Consider the following 10,717-nt stretch of genomic DNA (forward strand, 5'->3'; position numbering starts at 1 on the left):
GTTAGCCTTCAAGGGGAGAAACCTCTACAAGGGCAACTGAAAAGCTTCAGCACACTGACTAATCTTCATCTCAGACTTGACTATTACCAATCTCAAAAGCAAATTCCTCTGCAGCCTGGGAGGGGGCATTGCAGGGCAGGAACCACCACCATACCTCACAGCATGAGTTAACTCATCTCCCTACAACTATAATTAAGAAAACTGAGTTAACAGAAAGGGCACCTTACTTTGTCTCCTAACAGCCAATTTTCCAGAGAGACGAGAGTCAGCAGGGAACAATGTTAAATGAAAACATACCCCTAATTTTCTCTGGCCTGCCTGGCAGTCAGGAGACCACCAGACACCAGACATCATCTATCCCCCACACACCCCCCACCCAGTCATCATCCAAGAGCAGTTTACGAGTCTTCTTTATGATCCAGGAAGCCTAACGGGAGTTTTTCAGAACCATCTGGGCGTTTTGTGACTCAAATCCCTATTAAAGAAGTTGAAGGCCAGGCACAGTGGCACATGCCTGTAATCCCAGCACTTTGGAACGCTGAGGCAGGCAGATCACCTGAGGTCAGAAGTTCGAGATCAGCCTGGTCAACATGGTGAAACCCCATCTCTACTAAAAATATAAAAACTAGCCGGGTGTGGTGGTACATACCTGTAATCCCAGCTACTCAGGAAGCTGAGGCAGGAGAATCACTCGAGCCCAGGAGGCGGAGGTTGCAGTGAGCCAAGATCATGCCATTGCACTACAGCCTGGGCAACAAGAACGAAACTCCATCTCAAAAAAAAGAAAAAAATTTGAGGTCTCCAAAAACAATGGTTGTGAATGAGACATTTTAAACAATGGTCAGAGAAGTAACTTATTCTGGTCTTGCCCAATGTTAAAATACCAAGACAAAGGACTGGTGTGGGTGTATTTTTAGGAGGATGTAAAAATGTAAATGGACAACTTAGTGAACGCTGTCCTTACTCTTGGGCAATTATTTCTGCCTTCTGTCTAGACATCCAATCTACTCTGGAAAGGACCTATGATTCGACAAAAGAAGGTTTTAGTTAGATAATGGGTCCCCCAATCCTGTTTGCAAAAGAAAAATCGACAAGCAAGAACACAAAAGATCTGCAAGGCGCACTGAGAACGGGGCATGTAGGGACCTGTGTGCAGAGGAGAGCGTCCTGGAGAAAAGTTACTAGGTCCTCTGTGGCTTGCAAAGGGGACTTAGGGGTGTTTACACATCCCAGGTGGCTCCCTGTTGGAAGGGGGCCCCGGGTCGTTTATAGAGCTAACAGTGCAAATAGCTAGCACCCATTCAGCTCAGGTAACAAGGTCTTTGGACACCACCTGGGATGTTTTGAAGCCACTCATTCAGTACCCAGCATTTTTCATATCTAAAGCAGTGTTGGCTTAGAGCCTTCAAGGAGCCACCGCGCACAGCGCCCCCTGGTGGTCTAATAGGAAACGAAAGGTGGAGGAGGACAATTGGGTTTTTGTACCTGATTCCATCTCTAATGTGCCTGGGAATTAGGAATGCTGGTGCAGACCTGACTCACCGTTGTGAAAATAAGCTTTCAAAATAATTCTTAAGTGCTCCACAAACACGTAGCCATACAATTACTTCTTTGCTACACATCTTCCTAATCTATTGCATATTTCAGACCTAGGACACCTTGGACCATGAGTTCATCTTCCCCATCTCACCGCCTGGCTCACACAAGGAGCTCAATTTGTGTTTGTCGACTGGCTGACAACTGACCAAAAGAATAAATCCATCTCCGAGCCCCTCCACACCCATCCCACATTGGAAAAGTCTTTTTTTTTTTTTCTTTTGAGACAGAGTTTCACTACCGTTGCCCAAGCTGGAGTGCAATGGGCAATCTCATTTCACCGCAACTTCCACCTTCCAGGTTCAAGTGATTCTCCTGCCTCAGCCTCCCAAATAGCTGGGATTACAGGCAGGCATCACCATGCCTGGCTAATTTTGTTATATTTTTAGTAGAGACGGTGTTTCTCTCTGTTGGTCAGACTGGTCTCGAACTCCCAACCTCAGGTGATCTGCCTGCCTCGGCCTCCCAAAGTGCTGGGATTACAGGTGTGAGCCACCGCACCCAGATTTTTTATTATTTTTGAGACAGAGTCTTGCTCAGTAGCTTAGGCTGGAGTGCAGTAGCATGATCTCGACTCACTGCAACTTCTCCCTCCTGGGTTTAAGCAATTCTCCTGCCTCGGCCTCCTGAGTAGCTTGCATTACAAGTATGCACCACTACACCCAGCTAATGTTGTATTTTTAGTAGAGACAGGGTTTCACCATGTTGGCCAGGCTGGTCTTGAACTCCTGACCTCAAGAGATCTGCCTGCCTCGGCCTCCCAAAGTGATGGCATTATAGGCGTGAGTCACCTCGCCCTTTAAAGCAAAAAGGACATTGCAGGATCCTTAACAAAACTAAAAATAAAATCCCTTCAAAGGGCAGGATGTAGTGCCCATGAGTTACTGTTGTATTGTTTCCCCATCACATAACTGTTTTCCACCATTTACTTTAGTGCCTTTGGTGGTTGTTATTGAATGTCTATGCAATTTCTCCTCTGTAATTTCCTGAAGTTGGATTTCTGCTGCACGACAAGTTTCTACAAGCCCCTTCTCAGTGTTCCTTGAAGATCTTTTGTTTTCTTGCTTGTTTCATAGCTCCCAGTGATGTCAACCCCAATGTACTCCTTTGCAAAGTTGCTGTAACCAGACCAAAACCTGTCCCTAGATATAGACTCCATGGTTTGGGATGACTGGACGTTAATCACCCCACGTGCTCTGCCAACATGACCCAACACTTTGAGCACTTCCCCATCCTCATCCTCAGATCTTCAGCACTTACAGCGTTTATAGGCCTTTCAACCATTGCCCCAACAAGTAAAACAACAATTACAGAGAAAATGGAGAGGAAGCAAAGTGAAAGAGTTTTATGATCGATGAGCAAATTATAGGCAAACGTATTCATATTTAAGCATTAGGGGGGTATTTCATTTCTCCGGAGTAATTGATATGCTTTTTCTCCCGGAAACAGGATTTTTATAATTAACTGATCATGTTTTCCTTTACTATAAAGGTCAGAGACAAATCTGATGCCCAATGCCAGCAACTAGTAACCTATGGGTCCATCTGGGTTTTACATTTTCTTTCCATACCGACTTTTCTACCTAAATTATTTCTCAAAATTATTCCTCATCCTCTCTTTTTTAGCTACTATCTTTTGTTTTGGTTTGTTTGTTTTGTTTTGAGACAGAGTCTCACTCTGTCACCCAGGCTGGAGTGCAGTGTTACAATCTTGTCTCAGTGCAACCTCTGCCTCCTGGGTTCAAGCGATTCTCCTGCCTCAGCCTCTGGAGTAGCTGGGACTACAGGTGTGTGGCACCACGCCCAGCTAATTTTTAAAAAATATATTTTTGGTAGAGACAGGGTTTCACCATGTTGGCTAGGCCAGTCTCAAACTCCTGACCTCAAGTGATCTGCCCGCCTCGGCCTCCCAGAGTACTGGGATTACAGGTGTGAGCCACTGTGCCCAGCCTTTAGCTACTATCTTTGATCATATGTGATTAGCCACATGTAAGAGCTCTGATGCTTGGTGAATGTATAAAGAAGCATGGACTCTGCTCCTCCCTGTGCTGAACCAAGATGTCCCATGATAGAAAGGGAGGGGCTCTTGCATTGCGACTCATAGCAAGTCTTCTTCCATACACATCCACCGCCAGGGCGCCAGGTGGAACAACTTCGTCTGTTAACAATTTCACACCCTAAATTAATCTTTCCCTGCAACTTCCCCCTGCCTCTGGTGTGAAACCAGCCCAGACTTCCATCTCTGCCATTGTCAGTCTCCTCTCCAGAAACCAATGCCCTTCCCAGAAATCTGGCCTCAGACATGATTTTATATGTTTGACCCTCAAAGACAGCAGTCAGGGTTAGGATTCCACTTCTTTTACTTTCAGGAGGCACCTCCGCCATTCTGAAATCAATATCATCAATACAAGCTTGACTCACTGGTGCCTGAAAACATCCAAGCCCCAAATACTCTACCTGGAGCCTGGTCTAAGCCTTAACCCAGAGCCCTGCGACGTCCATCCATAAGCCTTCATCACTGAAAGGCGTAGAGACTTTCCAGTTGCAGGTGGAGGAAGTGCACCCGCCACTCTCCTCACGTTCCCCTAGAAGGGAAGGGCTTCTCTCTATCCTCACACACATGCACTGCTCGCTATGACAGTGCCTCCACTTGGCAAGAAACATATTTCAGGCTCCCCACAGACTGTTTATTAGATGCAAGGGAAAAGGAGTCATTTAGACCTTGGGGAAATCAGTCAATGCCCTGGAGGGGAGGGATGATCAAAATCAACACCGCCAGTGAGGTGAGGAGGACATCAGTGTCTCCGGAAATGAGACCTTGAAACGGACGCGGGATCACTTGTGCAGTATTTCATTCCCTCGCCTGATCACGAGGAAACAGCAGACAAACACACAATGAAGAATATTCGTTCTCTCTTTAAAAGGCGGAGGGAGCCAGGCACGGTGGCTCACGCCTGTAATCCTAGCACTTTGAGAAGCCGAGATAGGTGGATCGCCTGAGCTCAGGGGTTCAAGACCAGCCTGGGCAACACGGTGAAACCCGGTCTCTACTAAAATATAAAAAATAAGCCAGGTGTGGTGGTGTGCACCTGTAGTCCCAGCTACATGGGAGGCTGAGGCAGGAGAATTGCTTGAACCCGGGAGGCAGAGGTTGCAGTGAGCTGAGATTGCACCACTGCACTCCAGCCTGGGCAACAAAGCAAGACTCTGTCTCAAAAAAAAAAAAAAAAAAGGCAGAGGGAAACTATTCTACTGCCTTTCATTGTTATGAAAGATAAAGGAAGGCTGTGGAAATGTTTCTGATTAAAGGAGGCCAGAGAGATATGACAACTAGATCCAAACGCCAGGCCCCAGACTGGATCCCATCCCAGAGGAAATAAGAAAGGGCATTACTGGGTCAACTGTCATCATGGAAATGCAGACTATTGTGCAATAAATTAAATCAATGTCAAATGCACTCAAGTGGATAAACACTCAGTGGTTCTGTAAGAGAATATTCCTATTCTTAGCAAAGATGCCCTGAAGTATTCTAGAGTAAAGGTCACAATAGAGACATATGCATTTTAGAAAAGCAATTTTATATGTGTTAGGTAAGTGGATCTCAGTAAACGGTGTGTGCTATTCTTCCTCTCAAAGCATTTCTGAAAATGTGGAATTATTTCCAAATGAAAAGTCAAAACAACAGCAACAGTTCAATCTCACCTAGAAGAGTTTGGCCTCAGTGATAGAACCTGAGTTTAAGTCTTAGCTCTCCCTCTTCGATGAGCTACTTCACTCTCTGCAGGTCTCGATCGCCTCACTGATAAAATGAGCATCATGATCGCTGTATCACAGGCTTGTTAGAAGACTGAAACTTACAAATTAACATTTACGAAGGATCTAGAATAGGGCCTGGCCCATAGTCAGCTTCACACAAACGTTTAACAAATATATTGCCACCATTCTGAAATTGGAAACAAAAGCAGCACACAAAATTTTTCCAAATCTAAGAATTTCCTCTTGGGATCTGCTGACTGACTAAAATAATGTTAAGTCTTCAAAGACTGAGCATGAACCGTGTGTTACTCGTTGGGTGACCAATCAGAATCAAGCACAACTGAGCATGAACCGTGTGTTACTCATTGGGTGACCAATCAGAATCAAGCACAGTTGATCAAGCAGGGTTGGAAACGTGGGTAGGTTTCAGCTACTTGGGACATTTCACTTTGGCAAAAGCCATGAGGTATGTTAAATAGGTACTGAGTTAAAATAAGCACAGATAAAATAAATACTCAGTAGTCTTCCAAACACATCTCTGGTATAATACTGAGCTTGCAGGAAATCAAGGGGGGAAATATGATAATATCCTATATGGCCTAACCTTGTTATGGGATGCAAAGCAATGAAACATCACAGGAGAATGACTTATTACATACCAAGCACGTGGTAAAGGAAAGGCAAAAACTGCCTATCTTTGGCCTCGACAATGATTTTTTCCTGGAGGAGAGCAGAGTTGGGGCAACTAAGAGTCTCTTTTGAAAGCTCCCAAAGTCACTGGCCATTTGGCCGGGAAGCCTTCCTGTCGGCAGGGCCTGTGTGGGCACTGTCTTCAAGGCTCCCAGGGTCGGGTAGTTGCGGGCATCCTCAAGAAGCCACGTGGCTAATCTCCCAGGTTCCAGGAAGGTGACTACCTAAAGCATCCAGGTGGATGACGGGTCAAGGTGACTGCATTGAATAAGTGTGATAAACGTTCACAGAGCTTTCTCCAAAGACTTACAACTCATCCGTTCCTCTAGCTATGCTAAGCTTTAACCCGATCAAGCCAATCCACCCATGAGTTTCTTCCTGGACCACACTGTCTTGGCCTCATATCTCATAGAATTCCTCTTACTCTCTGACATGATATGACAGCCCTGCTCCTGTTATAAGAAACAGCTTCTTGGGAAGCTGAGGCAGGCAGATCACAAGGTCAGGAGTTTGAGATCAGCCTGACCAACATGGTGAAACCTTGTCTCTACTAAAAAATACAAAAAGTTAACTGTGCATGGTGGCAGGCGCCTGTAATCACAGCTACTAGGGAGGCTAAGGCAAGAGAATCACCTGAACCAAGAAGGCAGAGGTTACAGTGAGCCGAGATTGTGCCATTGAACTCCAGCCTGGGCAATAAGAGCAAGACTCTGTCTCAAAAAAAAAAAAGAAAAAAGAAATAGCTTCACTGTTCTGTTAAAGTGATGAAGTTTTTTATATTATTAAACAAAAAAAATAGATTTAAACAGCAAGACACTTGAAAGGAAAGCTACCTAGGGTTCATTTGTTTTAGAGAAATTTATCCCATCTTAAAAACCGATTGCCCTACATGTAACAGCTATGTACGAAAAAGTCGTAAAATTCTCCTTTATTTCACAATGATAATTGAAACATATTGAAATTCTCCAATCAAATCAGTAAAGGAAGGTGTCTATTGTCATTGCTATTGTTTGTCAAACAATGAAAGTAAAAACTTAATGGGAAGCAAAAATAAAAGTGGAACAAGCACACCACTAATGCATTCTTTTTTCTTTTTTTTCTTTTTTTTTTTTTCCAAGACAGAGTCTTGCTTTGTCACCCAGGCTGGAATACAGTGGTGCGATCTCAGCTTACTGCAACCTCCACTTCCTGGGATTTTTCTGCCTCAGCCTCCCAAGAAGCTGGGATTACAGGCACATGCCACCATGCCTCACTAATTTTTGTAGTTTTAATATAGACAAGGTCTCACCATGTTGGCCAGGCTAGTTTTGAACTTCTGACCTCAAACGATCTGCCTGCTTCGGCCTCCCAAGGAGCTGGGATTACAGATGTGAGCCACCACGCCCAGCCTATCATGTGCATTTGCATGCTTCACCTGCAACTATGCAGGTGCATCTGTTTCATTCATTATCCTTACCCATCAAATCGGAATGTGATTGTCCTCAGTGACAAATCCTGGCCTTCACACTGAGGTTTGTGTTCAGTCGCTAGTGCTCTGTGTCTCCTCTTCAGCAGAATGATCCTGTCCTACCTCCTTCAAATGAATTTGATGTCGTTTCCCGTTTTGACCCTCCACGGGTTTGGCATCAGCCATGGTGAGGGCTGAGGACTCCTTGATTGCCACGCCACAAAAGAGATGCCACGTCGGCACCCCACAGGCACGGGAGAAGCCAAGGAAGGTGCAGTGGGAAGAAGAGAGGTGGGATCGATGCTTTTAAGTATTCAGCTACACACCTGTGTCTCTTTCTAAGGACCCGCTTGAGAAATTAAAGCCAAGCTCTCCTGAATTTCTTGCTGGAGGGCTTGAGGCTTGCGTCTGTGGCCCCTTCCTTTCTCCCTAAGGGAACTTACCTAGTGCACCCGTCTGCTCCCAAATGCAGGCATCTCTGTCCTCGACATTAGCCAAGGCCTTTCACCTGGCCTCCTTGTTGCCCCACTCGCTGGATACAATGCAAGTCCCACCCAGCAGCCAGGAGAGCCTTTACAAACACGAACCACATCCCACGCCTCACCTGCTCAACGCCGGCCTGTCCTCCTCTTAGCCCTTTGCCTCGCTGACCTCTGACCTCAGCTCAACCTCGCCTCCCACATTCCAGCCACCTGAGCATCTTCTTGGTCTCTCAGATAAGCCAAAGCCACTCTCCTCAAGACCTTTGCATCAGCCACCCTGCGGCCCTGCAGCTCTGCCCCCAGGCACTCAGGAGCCTCCTACACCCAGCCACCTATACCTCCCAGTCCAGTGTCCCCTCCAGTCACCTCCCAGCACACTGTCCTCTCCAGAGTCTCTCAGAATGCTCGTCACCTGCCTTTTTCTCTCTTTCTACTTCCACCTAAATTGTGATCTCATGAGAGAAGAAAACTTGCCTGTCCTAGCCCCTGCTGTGTTCTCACAGCCAAAAACTGCCTGGAATGGGATATCTGCTAACAAGCATTTATTGAATGAGTCTTATGAGAATGTAGATTGAATTTCCACATGTGATTTCTCATGGCCATGATCCCTAGGACACTCCGTCAAAGGCAAGGCTCACTTCCCCCACTTGCACAAGACCTTACGATGTGCATTTGAGGGACCCATCACAGCTCTGGCCTGATATTTCCCTCCTATGTTCCTCTTGTACCAATTTGCGCATCTTAAGAAATATTTATAAAGGGCTGAATGCAGCACTGAGCCTTTCTCAGCCCTTAATAAAATGTGGTGGTGTGTAAATACATTGGACAGGTGGCTTTTGCTCTACAGCATAAGATAGATTTCTGCAGGGAACAAGAGGAACCAGTCCCTGGGTCATTCACCAGCTACAAGTGGGGAGAGCAAACCCAGATGCCCTCCCTATTTGAGTCAGTGCTGCAGTACCCAGAAAACATCACATCCTCTGCAGGAGGCAGGTGTGACTCCCCAGGTCACAGGTAAAGTCGGTCAACAGGTGTCAGGAGAGCAGACGCTCTCCTCAAAGGCAAACACGGCAACAGGGAAGCAGACTACCTACTCAGAGGCATCTGTACGACACTTTTAATTTTTATTTTATTTTATTTATTCATTCATTTATTTTATATATTTATTTATTGCATTATTTTTTCTGACATGGAGTCTCACTCTGTCTCCCAGATGGAGTCTCGCTCTGTCTCCCATTTTATTTATTTATTTATTGTATTATTTTTCTGAGATGGAGTCTCGCTCTGTCTCCCATTTTATTTATTTAGTTAGTTAGTTTATTGCTTTATCTAAGGTGGAGTCTCGCTCTGTCTCCCACTGCTGGAGTACAGTGGTGCAATCTCTGCTCACTGCAACCTCCGCCTCCCAGGTTCAAGCAATTCTCCCACCTCAGCCTCCTGAGTAGCTGGGATTACAGGCACCTGCCACCACGCCCAGCTAGTTTTTTTTATTTTTAATAGAAACAGGTTTTGCCCTGTTGGCCAGACTGGTCTCGAACTCCTGACCTCAGTTGATCCACCTGCCTCAGCCTCCCAAAGTGCTAGGATTGCACACGTGAGCCACCACGTCTGGCCCATTCATTCATTTTAGAGATGGGTCTCCCTCTGTCGCCAGGCTAGAGTGCAGTGGCGCAATCATAGCTCACTGCAGCCTCAGACTCCCAGGTTCAAAAGATTCTCTCACTTCAGCCTCCTGAGTAGCTGTAAATCAAGCCAAACTTCTTTATTGCTTATAGGATGTCTTTCTTAAAATTTTTTTAAATTTTTAATGTGGGAAAAAAAATTTTAAGTGTTCAGTTTAGTAGTGTTAACTGTCTTCACGTTGTTATGCCACAGACCTCCAGAACATTCATCTTGCAAAAGTGAAACTCTGACCCATTAGACAACTCCCCACTGTCCCCTGCCCTTGGTGACCATCATTCCACGTTCTGTCTTTATAAATTTTGAAGTCATACAGTATTTGTGTTTTTGTAACTAGCTTATCTCTCTTAGCATACTGTCGTCAAGGTCACATCATGTTGTAGCATGTGTCAGGATTTCCTTCCTTTTTAAGACTGAATAATATTCCATTATATGTGTATACCATGTTTTGTTTATTCCTACATTGGTGGACGTTTGGGTTGCTTCCATCTCTTAACTATTGTTGGATGGGACACACTGACATTTAAGTATGTCCCACTCTGATCTGAGGGACATCTGCCCAAGCCAGGGCATTAGTCAGCAGCCACCTCTCTCAGGAGCCAGGAAAAAAATCCTACAGCCACACAGACTGTGCTAATCATGGTCTCCGTACTCAGTGAGATCCAAAGACTGCTGAGCATGCTTTCAGTCAGCGTGCCTTGCTTTATGTATCTGTCTCAAGCCTTGTCCACGTTTCCCGCGCTTTCCAGCAGGCATAACCGCTCTGCCTGCATTTTGCAGACAACCTCTGCTTGTGTGGTCTGGCCTAGCAAATGGCATTAACCATCCACCCAGCTTGTGAAACCAGAAATGAAAATCATTCCATTCCTTCAGGCCCCATATCCAACCAATGGCCAAGGGTAATAGATGTTAGCCTCTAACTCCACAGGATCTGCTCACTGTCATTTTTCCTGTGGCTGTGTCCTTACAGCTAGGTGCCATCATTGCAAGCTGGACAACTGCAAAGACCTCCCTGATTCCACATATTCTGCCCCTTTCCATCTGCTGTCCACCCTGCTTCAGGGAGA

This window comes from Cebus imitator, unplaced genomic scaffold (genome assembly GCF_001604975.1).
Source record: "Cebus imitator isolate Cc_AM_T3 unplaced genomic scaffold, Cebus_imitator-1.0 Scaffold43, whole genome shotgun sequence".
NCBI lineage: Eukaryota > Metazoa > Chordata > Mammalia > Primates > Cebidae > Cebus > Cebus imitator.